The sequence below is a fragment of the Miscanthus floridulus genome, chromosome 1 (assembly GCF_019320115.1).
Source record: "Miscanthus floridulus cultivar M001 chromosome 1, ASM1932011v1, whole genome shotgun sequence".
Taxonomy (NCBI): Eukaryota; Viridiplantae; Streptophyta; class Magnoliopsida; order Poales; family Poaceae; genus Miscanthus; species Miscanthus floridulus.
Genome location: NC_089580.1, coordinates 111088472 through 111109162, shown reverse-complemented (window position 1 = coordinate 111109162; position 20691 = coordinate 111088472). Strand labels below are relative to the sequence as shown.

Sequence of the window (20691 nt, the reverse complement as noted above, 5' to 3'; positions counted from 1 at the left end):
CCCGAGATGGGCTCCAACTTCAGTTGGACTGGGCTTCTAGCTTGTGTTGGTCGTCCTTGCTGGTCTTCTCCACCTCTATACCTTTCTCCAAGTTCCTCATGACCCTCTCTGATGTTCCTAAGCAAGATAACATCATTAGGTAGTAGTCTATTCTCAAAAGTATGAAAAGGATCGCTTAAGAATGAGATCACCTCTAAATTGAGTTAACGCATTCGAGCTCGGGTCATTGGACATTGCATAACGGTTGGAGGATCAATGGGTACATCTAAAGGGGTGATGTCCTCATCACATGCTAAGGATGAGGTAGCACCTCGCAAAACTTCCACTAGCATCTACACCTCTCACAATAGAGAGAGAGAGGCATGAAGAGGAGCATCTCAGTGAGGTGCTTTACCTTCCCTGCTGCACCTCTCATGGTTGAGAGAGAGAGACAAGAAGAGGGGCATCTCAGTGAGGTGCTTTACCTTCCCTATTGCACCTCTCACGGTCAGGAGACAGAGAGGCAAGAAGAGGAGGCATGGAAGAGAAGTGCCGCCTTTGTTGCTGCTGCTCTAAAGGAAGGAGAGGATCGCTAGGGCGCTAGATTAATGAATCAGCGGCAGTACAAGAAATATGCAGGGTAGAAAGGTGGCAATTGTACATATAGACATATAACCTTCCTAGTGGCCTTGCGCATTTCGGATACCAAACTAGGGATACCAAAGTGAATTCAGTACCCCTTGGCTTGCCCAAATAAGCGAACCCCCTTAATCACAAAACTTTCACTAGCACCTAGATTGAGCAGGCCCCGCTGTGCCTAGATGCCGGTAGTACCCAATCTTGATGGCCTTCTCCCAACACCGCTGTTGTTGTAGGAGGAGTTAGAGAAGGAGCGCCATGGCGATGAAGAAAATATAGATGGTTGGCTCAAGATAGCTTTGTTTGTATCTATCTGTATCTAAGGAGGAAGGAGTGTGTGGATTGTGCATCCAGCCCTAGCTTAAATAGGCCAACCTTGAAGATGGAGAAGCCGAGAGGAGGCATAGAGTAATAGTAATGCAACTGTGTTGTGGGTAGTTGGCAAATGGGGAAATAACTCACGCTGAAATTACTACCACCGGTATACCAAATGGTTGTGTAGGGCCGTCGGCTATAACGCCTATCCCAGTCGGCTTTGCTTTTCATACGATGGAGAAAATACCATTGCCTCATCTATTATTAACCCGTCGGTGGTAGAAGTTTGAACACCGACGGTGGAAGTATAACACCATCGCTTCTATTGCTACGACAGTGAAAGTGATGATAGTGATAAATCAATCTGTAGTAGTGTATGATCACTGTCGACTTATTGGGTTGACCTAGTAGTGATCTAATTTTTTACCATATTGTTATTTATTAATTTATTTTATTATTTTTGTGTGACACTTTTTATTTCCTATTGTTACTAGACTCACATACATCATAAATCCATCAAGATTTATATTACAAATATGTTACGATAATGTATAAGTTACAATGAAAATGTATATATTACAATAATATGTCAAACATGGATTTATCATAATCTTTCCTATTCTTGGCCCATGCAAGGGAGAAAGATCCAACTTTACTCAACACCTCCTCCGGGATGAAGGTTGCTAGCTCATCCTGTAATCCTCTGGTCTCGCAGTCTAACAACGTTCGGTGTTTAAGTTTCCCGCATTGAGGATGAAGCAAGATGATATCGAAATGCACAAGTGTTAGACAAAACATTAGTGTATTTTGTTGAATTAACCAATATACATGAAATGGGAAGCATGAACACCATTCTATTTCCTTCGCTTGTGCTCACGTCGAGGTACTAGTGCATTACACACATCATGTGGAACCCGCATTCGTTGTTGGCCATTGGTTGTTCTAGGGTTTCTATTTGCATATAATCAACCTCGAATTGGTTCAGCATGTCCGCCTCTCTATTTTCCTTGACATAACGTATTCCTACACACATCATCATTGGTAGCCACAGGTTGTGTGCTGACACCCGTTCCTTGTTAGTAACAGTCTCGGGGGGTTATGAGGACATGACACCTATGGATATGCCCATGAAAGTGAAAGATAAGGTGAGCTCGTTCCTATGTTTGCACAATAACATAACTAAAAATTTGTTACTACCTAATATCAATATTTTAAATGTGCTTAGGAACATCATGGATGATGATAGAGATTGGATATGCCATGAACAAGACCAATCTCAAAGTACAAGTCCATCAAAGTTGAACATTCGGTTTGCTTGTAGCACGACACTACCTTATTGGGAAGGCCATAACTCCTTCATCTAGAGTGAGTTTGAGGTCTATGAGCACTTGATGGAAAGCTTATTTCATAAGCTAAATGATGGATCTGGTTACCTCAAAATCATGCCGGCGATGCCTCCAAGCCATTACCACAAGTTGACGTTGTTTCTGCCGAAAGTTGTATTGTCGTTGTGGGCTTGATATTCACCCTTTGGACCCTAGCCCAAGTTGGAGCATGCCCCAAGGAGATGGAGAATACCTCAGAGATGACGAAGGACATCCTCCGCCTTGGCCACCTCCTTAGAAGGAAAGCAAGGGCATCCAAGCCAAGTTGGAGGCCCAATACATGTCGATTTCAAGTCCATCTCGGGCTCCAGGAGCAGTCTTTAGTAAAATGGACATCCAGGTCACAAACGGACTCCGTTTTCAACTATTTACATGCGGAATGATGGAAAGATAATTTGGTAATCCAACCAATGGAAGTGGTTCCATGTCAAAATTCATTCAGAATCAACGGAAATCGTCGAAACAAGTTGACATCCAGAATCAGGGCACTACGTCGCCATCTTTTGGGCCGTTTGGGCCTTGTAACGTGTCGGGACTCCTTAGAGACGCGAATAGGGGTCCTTGGATGCCCTTAGGCTATATAATCAGTAGCTGCCGCCTTCATTAGGGTTTGGGTTTTGCTTTAGATCAATCTATCTTTGAACAGTCACCGCTATCGGCTTGTGAAACCCCAAATTCGATAGCTTAATCATACATCCGCAATAGTCAATTACTTGAGTTGCATCTTATCTTGTTCTTGCCTGTGTTCTTCGATTCACATCAGGGATTAGCCTTCTTGGCGAGGTCAACCGGATTGTGACATGGTTGATAACTAGAAAAGACGTGGTGCTAAGGTTGCAGGGTTCGGGTGATGAGCCCATGGTTTCCCAAAATATATCTTAAGAGAATTCTTGTCTAGTTTCAAATATGGCAACTGGTCTTCAATTTGGTGCATTTTCTTTTGATGAAAAATATATAAAGAAGGCGAAGGAAATATTTGCTCCGGGTGGACTTTCGTCCATGATCTTCTTTAATGGTGCAACATTCAAGAAAGAAGATGATAAAAAAGCCAAAAATTTATAGTTATGTTGGTTCTATGAAGGTTGACATCACTTGAATTATTATTGCCTTGAAGAACTACTCTGAGAGTTGATATACAAACGTCTCTTCATGCTGTTGGTGGAGGTCACAAGTGCTAACCGTGATTAGCATCCTGGTCGTAATATTTTAATATAAATGTGTGAGCTGGTTTTAGAATTAGCGTTATTTTGTAGCTTCCTAGTTTTAGTTTTCTAGCCAGGTTTGTCACGTGTGCGTGTGCACCATGGTCGAGTCTGACCTGGTGTTTCAGGCGGCCTGCATGCCTTATAAGCCTGGCCTACGTGCCACTTAGCAGATTAGATTGAATTTTATTATGGAGTTATTCCTCGTCGAGCCGTCGTTCGAGAAACCTAGCGGGTGTTTTTGGATCCTCGTGGATTTGTGTTGGTGCTTGATCGAGGATTGATCCTTGGACTCTGGAGTTGATTCAATTCCCCATCTTCTGATCATGATCGTCGAGGCTATGGGTGGAAGGTTTATACTAGGGTTTGGTTTGCATCTATTGTAAGCTGATCCCTATATCTATCGCTGCTACTATTTGAGTTCAGTTAATCAGAGAATAAGAATTGATCCGTCCGCGCAATCTCGCTGCTACTCTCGTCGTATTCCTGTCATGAGAACAATTGGTTTTCTTTTGTACCTATGCGGAGAGAGAGAGCTAGCTGTAGCCGCAGTCCTTTGATTTATTGGTCGGTTACTGTTATTTGAGGATTCTACTCAACGCTATTGCTGATTGCTGCTTCTACTGAGATAGAGTTGCTACAGGAATTGTTTTATCGTGCTGGTTCACGTGTCAGGCTTCTTAGTTAACTGGTTTGAACAGGTATCATAAAGATTTATCTTAGCTACACTACTACTGATTGAGATACCATTGTCGCCACTTTGATTGCCTTAGCAGACAAAAGCGACGGTATGAGACTTCCATCGTCGGATGGATTTATAGCGAGGCCTGGTAAGGAATGAAATCAGCAGTTGAAACTTATATCACCGACGTGTTATCGATAGATGCGGCAGTGGTATTGGGGTTGCATTTTCTCCGTCGCATGGACAGTCAGGCCGACTAGGATACACGTTTTGGCCGCTGGCCCTAAACTAGCGTTTGGTCTACTGGCTATAAATTCAGCATGAGTTTTGAATGCCTCCAACTTCCAAGGCCGTCAAATTATCATTACTTCCGCAGGGTGTAGCCGAAGAGCCCACCCACTGCTCTACATATTCTTCAAGCCTGGTGCCCTATGAAACCACCGTTCTTCTTCATCCATCATCCCATTCTCTTTCAATCTACAAAGAAAAATGACGAAAAGCCCCACCAAGTTTCTAAGCAGCGAGTCATCCAGCCAGGACGACTTGCCAGCCTACTAGTCCTCCGAGGAGGACGTCTCCTTCGACAACTAGAGGTCTTCTGAGTATAGTCATCCATGGAGCTCTAAGAAGGAGAACCCAAAGGAGGAGGAGGACGAGGACGAGGACGAGAAGGAGGAGGACGACGATGGCTCCGACTCTGACTCGTCTCCTCCTAAGCGAGCGAGGTGAGCATGATCCTCTCCGCGGGAGGATCATTTTTAGATTAAATAGTTTATAGTTAGTATAAGTAGTTTTAATAGTTTAGGTTAGTTATTACTATGTTTCCGGATGAGTACAAAAATATACTCGTCCAAATTGTATCTTTCTGTTAGATATATACAATGAATCAATGAAAAAAATTCTATTCGTGCATATTTGATCTCTTGAATGTCACCTTTTTTATATGAAATGCAAAGCAAGTTCTTTCCAATACTACTTCCAAAATGCCAGAGCACGGATTTGATCTCTATACTTTTATTAGGTCCCGATATAGATAATGCTATGTGACCAAATTTTTTTGTTTTTATGTATATATACGAATGAAAAGAAAAACTATCATGTAGGGTTGCAGTTGTTTTTAGGAGAATCTAATAGCAGTTTAACCGCTGACAATCATCGTATTATAGCATTGGATTAGCATGGCAATGGTCAGTTTAATACGGATACTGTTTAACTTATCCCGTGTCGTCCGTTCTCGCTGCCGATCAATCTAGACCGTCCATTTGGCAACAAACCTAGAACCATCCAGCCCGTTCCAAACACTAGTAGAGAAACGACTTTTGATCCACTTTGAAATTTGGCTTTAGTCCTGGTATTTTTCACGTCCAGGATTAAAGAAACCTTTAGTCTTGGTTGGTAGCTCCAACCGGGACTAAAGATCCCTATCCAACGGCTACTGCGGCAGGCCTTTGCTGCAGGGGACCTTTAGTCCCGGTTGGAGCTACCAACCAGGACTAAAGGTTAAATTTTACTTCCGGTTGGTCTCTCCAACCAGGAGTAAAAGTGTACTCCCAGCTGGAGGCTCTGTCCGGGACTAGAAAGGGACCTTTAGTCCCAGTTGTTGTCTCCAACCAGGACTAAAGATCCCCTCCTATATACCCCTTCTTCCTCCCCGAGCCCGAGCCACTTCGAGCTCAGTGTTCTTGCCTCATCGCCGGCCTCTCTTCTTCCTCATCGCCGGTAATCACAAGATTTCTTTGATTCCTCCATCGATTCTTCGGTTCTAAAGGTTACCAACTTTATACTCCCATGTTTCATCAGTAGCATATCTCATTTTGTGGACTAGATATATGTGGTTTTTTATGATGGATTTTTTATTTATAAGCCATTTAAGCTCAAAATCACTTTAAAGTTTGCATATTTGGATGAAGGAAGGTTAAAGTAGTTATTCAAAACTAGTATTCAGCTTTCATTTCTAGCATGCATAGCACACTTCATGGTTTAGAGATATAGAGAATTTTAGAGTTTTTTTAATTTTATTTGTTTATAAAATGAGAAATTTATATTATATTAAAAATGAGTATAGAGAGTATATGGCAATTGCTTCCGGGTCCTCGGCCTCTCATCGGGTTCCAAAGCGACTGAGGCCGGACCTCCCTCTCATTGCATGCAGCAAGTGTGAGGAGAAGATTGTGATGGAGTACCAGGTGAGAAAGGAGTGTCCCAACAAGGGTTGTATATTCTACAAGTGTTCGGATCGCAATGTGAGTTATTTTATCGCATTTGATGATTATGGTTAATTTATACTTATTTTCATGATGATTGTGATTAAAATTCTAATTTTTTGTTTTAATCTCAGTGGGATGGCACTGGATGTTCAGGCTGGTACTGGGAGGAAGAGTATGTTGAACACGTGCAAAACTCTCTTGCACAGGCGGCTACGGCGGTTGATGAGGCAGTGATCCTACGGAAGAAGCCCATAGATGTTGAACAAACACATGATCTGTCTGTTTTAGTTGGGATTGGTCACGAAATCCTTATGCTGCTGAAGTGCATTTTAGCTTTAGTTTTTTAGTGGTAGTTGGGATTGTCTACATTATAGCGAGACTTTCATAAATTAATACCTTGTGTGGTGGCATGCATGTCGTATAATTAACTAATTATGTTCTATGTTTTAATATGGTATGTATGTCATGTAATGCAGATGAGTCGACATTAGATGTACAATGCTGATCGCCGCTCCCAAGAGTTCATTGAGGCGTGCATTCTTTCTTACGTGTGGTCAAGGCAAACAAACACGATGGTTTCATATGCTACCCATGGGCCATATGTAAGAATTTGAAGGAATATGCTAGCTTAAGGAGTCTTCATTCACACTTGTTGAAGTCAGGTTTTATGCCAAACTATATTTGTTGGACGAAGCACGGAGAAATCAGGGTTGTAATGAAAGAAGGTGAAGAAGAACAATGGGACGATGATGACATTATTGCTGAATATGGTGCCTTCAATGATACTGCAATGGGAGAAGCTGAAGAAGAGGTAGGGGCAGAAGATGAGCCCGATGATGATCTTGGTCAGGCCATTCATGACGCACAAAGAGAATGCGAAAGTGAAAAGAAGAAGATCAAGTTCGAGCACATGCTAGAGGATCACAAGAAATTGCTATACCCAACTTGTGATGTGGGGCAGAAAAAGTTGGGTACCACACTGGAATTGCTGCACTGAAAGGCAAAGAATGATGTATCTGACAAGGGATTTGGAGAGTTACTGAAAATCCAAAATAAGATGCTTCCGAAGGATAACAAATTGCCCGCCACTACGTATGAAGCAAAACAGGTAGCCTGCCCTTTGGGATTAGAAATCCAGAAGATACATGCATGTCCTAATGACTGCATCCTCTACCATGGCGAGGAGTACGAGAAGTTAGATGCATGCCCGATATGTCATGCATCGCGGTATAAGATCAGGCGAGATGACCCTAGTGATGTTGAGGGTGAACGTCCCACAAAAAAATCCCTACCAAGATTATGTGGTATGCTCCTATAATACCACGCTTGAAATGTCTATTTAGAAATAAAGACCATGCAAAGTTGTTGCGATGGCCCAAAGAAGACCATAAGGTAGACAATATGTTGAGACACACTGTTGATGGGTCCCAGTGGAGAGCAATCAATAGAGAATTCTCAGAGTTTGCAAATGATGCAAGAAACTTAAGGTTTGCTTTAAGTATGGATGGTATGAATCCTTTCGGGGAGCAGAGCAGTAGTCATAGCACTTGTCCTGTTACTCTATGTATCTACAACCTTCCTCCCTAGTTATGCATGAAGCGTAAGTTTATTATGATGCCAGTGCTCATCCAAGGCCTAAGGCAACCTGGCAACGACATCGATGTGTACCTGAGGCCACTAGTTGAAGAACTTCTACTTTTGTGGAACAGACTAGGTGTACATGTGTGAGCACAAACAGGAGCACTTTGACCTACGAGCATTGTTGTTTATAACAATCAATGATTGGCCTGCTCTAAGTAATCTTTCAGGACAATCAAACAAGGGATATAATACATGCACGCACTGTTTTGATGACATTAAAGGTTTATTCTTGAAAAAAATGTCGAAAGGTCATGTACCTTGGCCATCATCGATTTCTTCCTACGAATCACCCCCTAAGAAAGAAAGGCAAGCATTTTAAAGGTAAGGCAGACCACCAGACCAAGCTGGGTAACCGAACTAGTGAGGATATACTCAATATGGTCAAGGATGTGAAAGTAGTATTTGGAAAGGCACATGGCAGTGAACCTGTTCCGAACAACACCGACAGTCACGCACCCATGTGGAAGAAGAAATCCATATTTTGGGAGCTACCCTATTGGCAAGTCCTAGAGGTCCGTAGCGCGATCGACGTGATACACCTAACGAAGAATCTTTGTGTGAACCTGCTAGGCTTCATGGGTGTGTATGGGAAGCCTAAGGACACACTTGAAGCACAACAGGACCTGCGGTGTTTGAAAGAATGAGACAACCTACATTCAGAGAAGACAAATGATGGACGCCATTACTTAAGTCCTGCCAGCTACACTCTTAGCAAAGAAGAGAAGGAAATCATGTTTGAATGCCTAGCAAGCATCAGGGTACCATCTGGATTCTCCTCGAATATAAAGGGTATAATAAATGTGCCAGAGAAGAAATTCCTAAACTTAAAGTCCTATGACTGCCACGTGCTCATGACGCAATTGCTTCCAGTTGCATTAAGAGGAATTCTACCTCCAAATGAACGTCTAGCCACCGTGAAGCTATGTGCATTCCTCAATGCAATTTCTCAGAAGGCAATCGATCCAATGGATCTAGCTAAACTACAGAATGATGTGGTTCAATGTCTTGTCAGCTTTGAGTTGGTGTTCCCTCCTTCCTTCTTTAATATCATGACACACCTCCTAGTTCACCTGGTTAAGGAGATTAGCATTTTTAGTCCTGTGTTCCTACACAATATGTTCCCCTTTGAGAGGTTCATAGGAGTCCTAAAGAAATATGTTCACAACCGTGCTCGGCCAGAAGGAAGCATCACCAAGGGCTATGGAACAGAGGAGGTCATTGAATTTTGTGTTGACTTTAATCCTGACCTAGACCCGATTGGTGTTCCTGAATTACGACACGAGGGGAGACTAAGTGGAAAGGGGACACTAGGGAAGAAACCATATATTGGTACGCAAGACAATTATTTTAATAAAGCACACTACACAGTTATGCAAAACTCCTCCTTGGTGGATCCGTATATCGAGACACATAAAGAGTTGCTTCGATCTAAGTTTCTAGGGAAGTCTAAAGCTTGGATTACGCGTCAGCACATAGAAACTTTTAGTGACTGGTTGCGAAAAGAATGTCAGGGTGATGAGAGTATTGATGAGCAACTGTATTTGTTGGCTAGGCAGCCATCGTGGCATATCCTCACATACAAAGGGTACGAGATAAATGGGAATACATTTTATACAGTAGCCCAAGATAAAAGGAGCACCAACCAAAATAGTTGTGTTCGCATAGATGCCACCGACCCTAATGGAAATAAGCAAACATATTATGGCTACATAGAGGAGATATGGGAACTAAACTATGCACCTACTTTTAAGGTATCTTTGTTCAAGTGCCAATGGGTAAAGGTGACTAGAGGCGAGGTAGCAGTCGACAACCAGTATGGAATGACAACCGTGGACCTCAACAATATTGGGTACAAGGATGAATCGTTCGTCCTTGCCAAGGATGTGAATCAGGTGTTCTATGTCAAGGACATGTCTATAAAACCGAAGAAAGGAAAAAACAACAACGACCCAATCAATAAGCCAAAGCGCCACATAGTTCTTTTAGGGAAAAGAAACATCGTCGGAATTGAAGACAAGTCAGACATATCAGAAGATTATAAAAAGGATGACCGAATTCCATCCTTCACAGCAAACAAAGACCCAAACATCCAGCTAAATGATGAGGACACTCCATGGTTACGGCGCAATCATAACCAAGGGATATACGTTAAGAAGAAGTTCACTACTGTGCCCGCTTGATATATATAGTGATGTTTAATAGTGTGTATTAGAGGTATTATGTAATAATTATGAATTCAGATATGTTTATTAGGTGTTTTCTTTTTTTCTATGTTCAGATTAAATTTATGTTTGATGGTAGGATTTCCTTATCGCTTTTGGACAATGAGTGATGAAAAAATGAAAAGATTTACATTAAAATGATGTGAAAACAAATTTCCAATCGAAAACAAAAGTTTTAATGATTTAAATTAAACACTACATTTTTGCATTAACAAAATAGTAATTATTAATGATATTATGTTTCAATATTTATAAGAAAAAACAAAAAAAAATTAGGTCACACAATTTTCCTGTGTGCAATAAAGCAAAAGTAAATCCATATTCTTTTAAAATAATTTTATACCTTGTATTTAATTTAATGTGCAATTAACAAGACTTTAACATTTTATAGAAAAGAAATATATAAAAAACAAATAGAGCTTGAAACGGGTGGAAAGTGAAACTGCAGCCCAACTTTAGTCCTGGGTAGATCTACCACCCTGGGACTAAAGGTGGGTTGCATTTTTTATGGCCTGCCAAAATATACCTTTAGTCCCGGCTCGTAATACCAGCCGGGACTAAAGGTAATACCTTTAGTCTCGGCTGGTAGGTCTTTTCATCCCATGCGTTTATAGGAGCCGAGACTAAAGGTCCTTCCCCTATCTAAGGCGGCCGTTTCTTCTTCCTCCTCACTCTTCGTCTTCGTCGCCCATCGCCGCCGCCGTCACCCTCGTCACCGTCGCCCGTGGCCACCTCATCGTCCTTGACCTTGCCGCCGGTGGACCCGGCGCCGATCTTCTCCTTCCTGACCTCCGACGCACTCCAACGCCGGCCGCCCCAACGCCGGCCGCCTCGCGCGCCACCAACGCCGTCGGCCCCAACGTACTGTGTATTGATATATATAAATTTGTTGTATATATAAATTTGTTACATATATATATTAGAGTGTTATAAATTTTATTGTTATATATATAAATTTGTTATATATATATATATATTAGAGAGTTATAAATTTGTATTTTTATATATATACATTTGTTATACATCTATATTAGAGAGTTATAAATTTATATTGTTATATAGCTAAATTTGTTATACATATATATTAGAGTTATAAATTTATATTGTTATATATATAAATTTGTTATACATACATATTAGAGAGTTATAAATTTGTATTGTTATATATATATATATTTGTTATACATATTAGAGAGTTTTAAATTTAGATTGTTATATATATATATTTGTTATATATATCACTTGCTAATAAATATTTCTAGAAAATAAGAAATCAAAGTTATGCTTTGGAGACTTGAATTTCGAGTGTAGTTATTTAATTAATTTTAAGCACATGACTCGATCCATTTTATAGATATATGGTTTTTATTTTTTATAGATATATCTAGTGGTGTAAAAGCTAGATGGCTGCCTCGAGAGACAACATGGATGAAGAAATGATGGATATTATCAACACCGACACTCAATTTGCCGATGGTGACCAGCAGGATGTAGATGACGGGAGTCAATACCTGGCTCTTGAAAATAAGCAAGAAAATATTATGCAAGAAAATACTAGCGAGGTATATATATTTATATATATATTTGAATATTATATATATATATATATTTGAATATCTATAATCTATTATGTGTACACATGATATTTATTTATTCTTTTTTATACGTAGCCCTCTGGATCGACGACCACAACGATGAAAAGCAAAAATATTCGAGGCCCAAAAAAGCCATTGGAGGGGCGCTACATAATACCGGATTTCAATATCAAGACAGGCGAACCACTTGGTCCACATGCAAGGAAATTCATGCAACATTGTGGGTACCTTGTAAGGGACAGACTTCTGATCAGTGCTTGTGAATGGAAGCAAAAGATCAATGAGCCTCATGTTAGTTTTGTCTCTGATCTTGATAAGAATTTAATTTGGGATGATATCCTTCAACATTTCACGTTGCAAGCGAATGATTATGATGATATCAACGATGATGAATTGAAGGAGCTAGTTCGAAAGTGGGCTATGAAGAAGATGGCCACACAATTCTAGACTTGGAAGAAATCCCTATACACAAAATACGTCAAGAAGAACCTAACGCCCAATTTCAATACTAGGGGCCCGCTCACGAAGTTGAGGCTCTACTGGAATGATTTTGTACAGTACAAGACATCGGAAGAGGGTGAGGAACGGGTGAGAAGGAACCAAGAGAATGCCCGACATAAGGTATACCACCATGGCATGGGATCAGGTGGCTACACGACTGCCATTCCTAAGTGGGAAAAATGGAAGAGGACATTCTTGCCAAGGGTATCACACCAGAATCACTCAATTGGCCCAAATGCACGAAGAATTAGTTTTTCGCTCATGGGGGAAGACTGGACCTAGAGACTGGGAAGCTGGTTCATAGCCCAAAACTCAAAAGAGCAACACAAAGATTTTCTTATGCTCTATAAGCTAAAGCTATTGGTGCATTCAGGCCCAATAGAGAGAAGGATGAACTGACGTATGCCATCGGGACTGCTGAACATAGTGGCCGAACGAGAGGTTTAGGATGAAACATTTCTTGGGAGCATGGTTTCCCTAACGATAGAGATACCTACAGAAGCCGGCAGAGAAGAAAGGATGAGGAAGCAGCGCGGATCAGCAGGTTGGAGGAATATGTTCATGAGTCACGGGAGGCGTTGCTTCAAGCACAGGAGTGCGAAAAAGACATGCAAGCTAGAATGCAGGAGGAAATCATAAAGCAAGTGCAAATAGCAATGAGTGCCCAAAGGTAGGCATCAGATCTAGGAATCAACATTAATATTAGCCCCCCTGATCAGTTGAAAAGCAGCTGCACTTCCACGGAGTTGCCAAATCAAGATGACGCAATGCTATGTTTCCCCGTGGATGACATCACTTCACCATTTACATCATGTGAGCTACATATTCCAAAAGAGAATGCCACAATGATGGTGGCTCTTGGTGTTTTTTCTCCTCTAGATCCTACCAAGACACCAAGAATCCATGGGGTAATAATACCACCTAGATATGTTAGTGTCTTATTGGATAGAGTTAACAAAGATTTTAGTGATCTGGCTCTTGACATTCCAGAAGGTGATGGGGAGAAGACTCTAGGAGAAGCAGAGAAGACATTCATACTATGGCGTAAGTGCTACATCATTATTCCTAGGGTCTCTAGTCCACCGACGCTTCCTCAACTGCCAGACAATAGGCACGAACAAAAGTAAACGAAATAATTTTTTTCACTAATTTCTATTGACATGCATGATTAATAATAATAATTTCTTATACCTAATTATTTTTTTGTACTCACATAGCATGGCCTTCGCCAACCTAAGTCCAATTATTCAATTTCCAGATCATCATAGTGCTCCGGGCAATGATTATGCAATGCCGCCACCGCCGCCACCTCCAAGGAGGTCTCCAATGCCTCCAAAGAGGTCTCTAACGGCTGCTCCGCCTTCCTTGATGACAAAGAAGCAACCAGCTCCTAAGAGGTCTGCCCCGTAAACAAAGCCGTTGGCCCATCAGCCAACAAAGAAGAAAGCCTCCTCTAATTCAGTTATTCCCCAAAAACTGTCTTACGAGAAAAGTGAAAAGGAATTAAATGATGTAGTACAAAAAGATGTGAACAAATTCTTCGAAAAAGTAAGAAAGCAATGAGAAGCGAGGGAGAACCCGAAGAAACCATACTTCTACCTACCTCCAGATCTTCTAAGAAAGAAGGTGGGCCAGAAAAAACGGGAATCTCAAAAGACCCTGCCAAAATCGGACTACGACCGCTCTCTCACCAAGTCATTTGAGGCGGCGCAGAAAAAGACTAGAGCAGGGAAAGGTGTTGCACAACTCGAACAACAATCGCAACAATCAGTCCCCCCTCTTATCATTCGTAATGAATATGGTTCAAACTTAGACTTACTGGACGTTGATTTTGAGGACCTGGTTCGGTTTTATGAGGATACTGGTTTGGACCTTGCCCAAGTGCTCGCTGAAGGATCATCTGCTTCGAAAGTGGATCCTTGGAAGAAATTTGAACATGAAAAGAGTCTATACAACCCTGAGGCCTTAGGTGAACTGGGTACGCAAATGTACCTACTAAACAAGTGGTACATAGCGGCGTGTGAACGGGGAGAGACGACCTTTGTTTCTGTCTGAATTAGAAACCAACATTACTTCCGTGGCGATGACGTTATATATCTCGAGTTTTTATAATTACACCAACTATGTCACCTAGACTCTCTCGACAAAAGTCTCATTAGCTGCTATTGTTTGTAAGTGTGATTATTTTCTACTATTAAAGTGTATATATATAAAGCTACATGTATATATATATAAATTATATATCCTCACACTGTATTTTTATATATGCAGATATGAGATGACAGAACTCAGAAAGAGAAATGATAATGATGTCGGTTTCGTTGATCCAAATGTCGTATTCAAACACCCTAATCCCCCGCCTGAATGGAAAGCTAAACTCGAGAAAAATCTCATGAGGTTCTTAGTGAACCAACAAAACAAGGACATACTCTTCCCCTACAACTTTAAGTGAGTGTTAAATAATTAATGTCGATCATATGGACATTTGTTCAATTATTTGCTTACTAGCTAAGCTATCTCCCATATATATATATATATATGTTGACTCTAGTTAATGTCGATTATATTTGTGTATAAAAATATATGCAGCAATCACTGGATATTAATGGTCATCGATATGGCCAATAGTCGGTTGAGCATCTTAGACTCGTTAAGAAAAGAGCAAACAGAGTACCAAGACATGATAGATATTATCCAAGGGTAATTTGGTCTCTCTAGCAACTATATATACCCCGATCTCTTAACTGCAACAATTAATAAAGGCTAAATTAATTTTTTATTTTATTGGGCGCAGTGTTTGGAAAAGTTTTATTGAGGAACACCACATGAAATATTGCAAAGCACCACTGAACGTAATCGCACACAAAGTAAGTACTAGCTACATTTATATATATATAATTCAATTAACACCATGCATGCTTTCAATTCACTGGATCTTTTTTCTCGTAAAAGTGGGTTCTAAGGCAAGAACAGGGGACCAACTACTGCGGATACTATGTTTACGAGTTCCTCATGGTGTACTCAAAAAGAACTCCAGAAGAGATCCTCAAAGTATGTTATATAAATATATTCATATATTCACAATTTCTTTTATTGCTCACATATATAAGTAATCACGTGACCAACACACACACATATATATATATATATATATATTAATACTTTTCCTTTAACTTTTATTGAAGACTCTATGGTTGAAGGAAAAAGTCATACGACGTGACCAATTGAAAGCAATTCAAGAGACCATAGTAGGATTTCTTAATGACCAGGTCTTAAACCTCATCGGCGAGTTCTACAATGACATGAACGAAACATGGAAGCCAAACTAGATGGAGTGAATTTGTTATTCCAAGGATATGATAGAATATACAATGCAAGCTTTATTGGTAATATATATATATACATATTATATGTACATAAAATAACGTACAATATATGTATATGCATGTAATATATATGTTAGTTTCATACTTTAGTTTGTATAAAATGTTCGAACATTATAAGCGTGTAGAATACGTATATTATTAGCAGCGTAGAATGCGTATTCGAAAACCTATTCGAAAACCAAAACGAATCATCAATTAAAAATAGAAACAAAAAAAGAAAACATTTACCAACCGGGACTAAAGGGCCGGCCCACGTGGCTAGGCCGGGAGGCCTCTTTAGCCCCGGTTGGTATTACCAACCGGGACGAGAAACCGGGACTAAAGGTGGACCTTTAATCCTGGATTCATGCTCCCGATTGGAAAACCAGGACTAAAGGGGTTTTCCAACCGGGAGTCCAGCTTGTTTCTGTACTAGTGAAACTCCCCTCGGCCCCTATCGGCGCCTTGGCGGCGGTTCGACCAACTAAAAAACCCCAATACGAATCAATTAGTTCTCCTCACAAATTGCTTCATCTTCATTCTTCTCACCCGTTCCTTCATCTTCATTCTGACCTGTCGCTTGTACTCACTAAAAAATCGTCATAGGTAACTATCTATGAGATTCCTGAAAATCGTCATAGAATCCTCGTCATAATCCATCACAGCAAAAAAAAATCGTCAGACTCGCTAGAACAGTGACGGTTGCAATCGTCATGGAATAGCTATTTGGCAGGTTTACACGGAGCGACTACAGCGTGTAGTGACAAAATGGAACGTCATGGACATGTTCCTGTAATCGTCATTGAATAGCTGTTCGACAGATTTACAAGGAGCGACTACAGCGTGTAGTGACTGAATAGAACGTCATGGACTTGTTCCACATCAGCACTGCCATGTCAGCTTGGTGACCATGCCATGTCAGCAAATTTTTTTTTTTTGAAATTTAGGTTGGGTTGGGCTCATTCAGCCCAATTATGGGCTTCCTAGAGCTTTCAGTTTTTTTTGGGCCCAAATGATTACACAGTTTAAACACATGCAGCCCAGCTCACCTTGGGCTGTTATTCAATATATAATTAACATATCACTATTCGATACATAAAACTGACTGTTCAGATACATATTAACACAGCATTACATTTCAATAATGATTAGGCAACAAAAAGATTATCATATCTATTAACACCACTAATACAAGACAGCTGCAGCTTCCTATATAAAACACATGCAGCCACCTTCAGATAGACAAAGTTGACTTCTTGCGCCCACCTTTCATTATAGTCGATAACAAAGTGACAAGGACCTACACAGCAACAGATTTTGAAAAGTGAAAGAAATGATTAATAGTTCCATAGAGTGCATACAGTACAAGAATCATCTCAACAGATGCAACACTGGAAGCTATCGCATATACTAGAGGTGCATTTGATAAACAAACACACACAAAAATACAAGCATGGTAAGTGGTAAAAACAAATATCTATAGGGAGTAATCAAACATCTATATATTTCTGCAATTTTATTCCCACCAAGATACAAATCTGTATGGTCCAATTGATTGTTCCAATCCAATTCATAACTTGATAAACATGCCTTACCAAACAGCAAGGAAAACCAAAACATCAACATGATTTTCACTATATTGGATGCAACAATAGTATTCAATTTTTTTTATTTGCACATGAAACCAGAATAGAGGTAATAGATAGTAAGCTTTACCATAAGTGCACAGGATTAACAGAAATAGGAAGATGTATATCAAGTATCAAAGTTCATCTGATTGCTAGAGCATCAGCAACCACAGATCTCTATTGAGAGTCAAGAAGTAATAGGAGCAACACAAAAACACAATAACCTAAGTAATTTATCTCAAGTACAGCTTATGGCCTTCAGTTATAAATTTAGCAACTTGTAGTCCATAGCTAAGAATAATATTAGCAAAGTCAAGAAACAGATCTTTACCTAGCAAGGTACTCCGTAGTGGACTGCAGTGGCCCATCGCAACACAACAAGAGAGCAAAACTTAAGACCCTACAACTAACTGAGAAAGGATAGTGCATCAGAATTTATCCTCGAAATTAACTAGGGAGAAGACTTGTTAGGGTTATAACCCCGGGGTGTCTCAAGGCACCGATTAGTTAGCAGGCCACGAGGCCTGCAATGCGCTAGCTGGTGAAGGCCCGAATGACCAAGGCCCAGTAGAGCCGAGCGAGCCAAGCCGGACGCTAGGGCCAGGGTCAGCCACGACCTCTTCCCCCTGCCTTAGCCGCACGGCGCTCGAAAAGCACACAACCTCACCCCCTTCGCGACCCCTGAAAGGGATGGGGCGAGGTCAAGCCCCGCCAGGTACACCTACTGTGGCAAGGGTAGGCACGCTTCACTGACCCTGCGAGGCAGTCACCTCGGTCTGGTCAGATGTCAGCCCTGCGCCACAAAGATCGGACAAGACAACACCGCCCCGAGGACTTGCACCAGAAGACCATGACGATAGCCACGACCGAACGTGCACCAGAAGACGGCGTAGCTTGCAAGCCAAGTTAGCTAAGCCCTCCCTCAGGATCTCGACCCTTCGGTCGGGAGAACCTCCTCTTTGTACAAGCCCTAGCCCCAAACTCTATATAAGGGCAACCAGGGCAACCATCTTGGGACGATACACATCCTCTACCATTACATTCATTCACCATTGTAGTAGGGCTCCTGGAGCTTCTCTTTGGGTAGCCCTTCGCCTAGCATAGGTCCTTCCATTCTCTTCCACCTTTCTTACACCCCCATTGTAAGAACTTCAGAGCATTCAAGCGAGGAACACGCACTCGATCATCTCTGAGACTGGACGTAGGGCTCCGGCCTGAACCAGTATAAATCCTCATATCTATTGGATACTACCATCGTCTTTCTAGAGCAGCGCGGCAATCGTATAAGTTTAATAGTCCTGATTTACAAAACACCGATAAGACTGCAACTAAAATATGAATTCATTTCACAAAAAAAATATCAAGGCAGCAAAATATCATATATTTACATAATCTGAATTTCTTTTAAATAAACATTCACACATGTTTAACGCAATCATTGACTGATCCAGAATGGCATTGAGTTTGAACAACCACTCTAGCATGAATGATATTGACCTGCAACTGGGAAATACTACAACCTGGCTCAACTAGGTAACAAAGGCACAATTAATGAGCACAATGGTATATATAGTTGTCTGGTGCACATTTTAATTATGAAATGTAATTTTAACAAAACCAACTGAGCATAATCCAATTGATGTGTCAATTATTCATTGTGGCCTTGCATGTATTAGCCATGAATCCCATGATACACATACGAGCTTGGCTAACTAAATTTAATAAGAAAGCACGTGAATAGAGAAAGTCAGAACATGGTGACCTACAGCTGTTAACAGCCTGCAACAGAGAGAGAGAGCAGATCAACGATGGACGAATGAAAAGCGGGAGGCCTCCAAAAGTTCAGAACTATAGGTTACCAAAGCTAATAACACTAATAAATGGTGTCCAAAGAGATAATGGTAACTCAAAGGGTCAGACTACACTGGACAGTGTAACAGAAGGATACATGCATCTCAAGTAAAAGACTAAACATAATTTTCCGTCACTCAAAATGTTTCAATGCTAGGATAGAAACCATGTGGTGTCATTCATATGTTCATAAGTTACTGGAAGATGTAAACCGGGCTCATACCTTCATTGCATGATGTTGGCACCTGGAAACAACAAAATACATTCCTCCACTGCTTCACGATACAAGCTCTTGCAAGTGACCACTAGGACACATCAATCTCCTATAAATGTTGAGGACAAAAAGCTCCTCCAAGTTGTGATAATCATGAAGGAAAACATATACAAAACTGAAATAAGTGCATATATGGATGGATCAAACTGAAAATTGATACTTTTTTTTATCTCCCAGCCTCACTATCTCTAGCTTATTCTGCCGAAGTTGATACATAATGATATTAGCAGCAACACTAAGTTCAAAAAGGGTCATCCATATAGCCACGGTAAGCGGTTCTGAAAAGACTACATGCTGAAATGAAACCTGCAATGAAACCCGCTCAAAGGAGACAGAATACAAGGCTCTACCTATCGATTCATTCATATCAGCATCACCACTTGCACATTGGGGCTACTTGCCAGTGCTAACCTGGACGCATTCTTGTGCGCTTAGGAAATAAAACAAACAGGTTGCCGGCATACATACACAAATGAATAGGCGATCAGAATAGGGTCGCCCAGAACTCACCAGCAAGGGCGCGGCTTCGCTGACCAGAGACCCACTGGCCTCCCGTGCGCCTCGGACGAGGTGGGTGCATTGGAACCAGACGGAGAAGCATAGACAACGGGATCGGACCATGCGCCCGCCACGCTCCATGTGTATACACGCGGCAGCGGGTGAGCCATGGTCCAGTGCCACGCAATAGCTTGTTTGCAGGTCGCGGATCTGGCAGGAGGAGAAGAATGGCGGCCGACTCGTCAAGAATCCGGCTGGAGGAGAAGAAGGGCGACCATCCCGTTGTCGATCCGGTCTGGGGAGAAGAATGGTAGCCACCCCGTTGTCGATCCGGCCAGGGAGAAGAAGGGCGGCCACCGCTTCGGCCGGCGGCTAGGGTTTCCGTTGTGGCTGCTGCCCCGCAGCACCTCTGCACGGCCGCACGCGCCTTTGCCATAGCGCGAGCAGGGGGGGGCCGCGAGGTGCCGCGGCCGCGCCACGCCGGGCGCCACCCCGGGAGGGGTCGTAGAGAGTCGCAGGTATAGCTGGCCATTTGGGCCGCCCGCCCGGCACGTCACGGGCAGACACGGCCAGGTAGGGCACGGCACGGTAGAGCACGAAGGGCCGTCGGGCTGTGCCGCCCCAGTCCACCGTGCCTAGCTGGCCCGTCGGGCCACTTTCCGTGCCGGGACGGCCCGGAAAGCACGACCTTTTAACAGGCCAGGCCG

General features: G+C 41.8%; 1 long non-coding RNA gene across 2 annotated transcripts; it reads right to left on the bottom strand.

Annotated features, from left to right (window-relative positions):
• Positions 1 to 16806: 16806 nt before the first annotated feature.
• On the bottom strand, positions 16807 to 20488 carry LOC136491111 (uncharacterized). 2 transcript variants are annotated; one of them, XR_010767948.1, is made up of 4 exons: positions 19997 to 20488; positions 19436 to 19535; positions 17693 to 17771; positions 16807 to 17033 (listed from the first exon to the last, which is right to left on the bottom strand). It is a non-coding gene; the product is annotated as an uncharacterized lncRNA (long non-coding RNA). The 2 variants fall into 2 exon arrangements; XR_010767947.1 differs by lacking the exon at positions 17693 to 17771.
• Between the last annotated feature and the right edge of the window lie 203 nt (positions 20489 to 20691).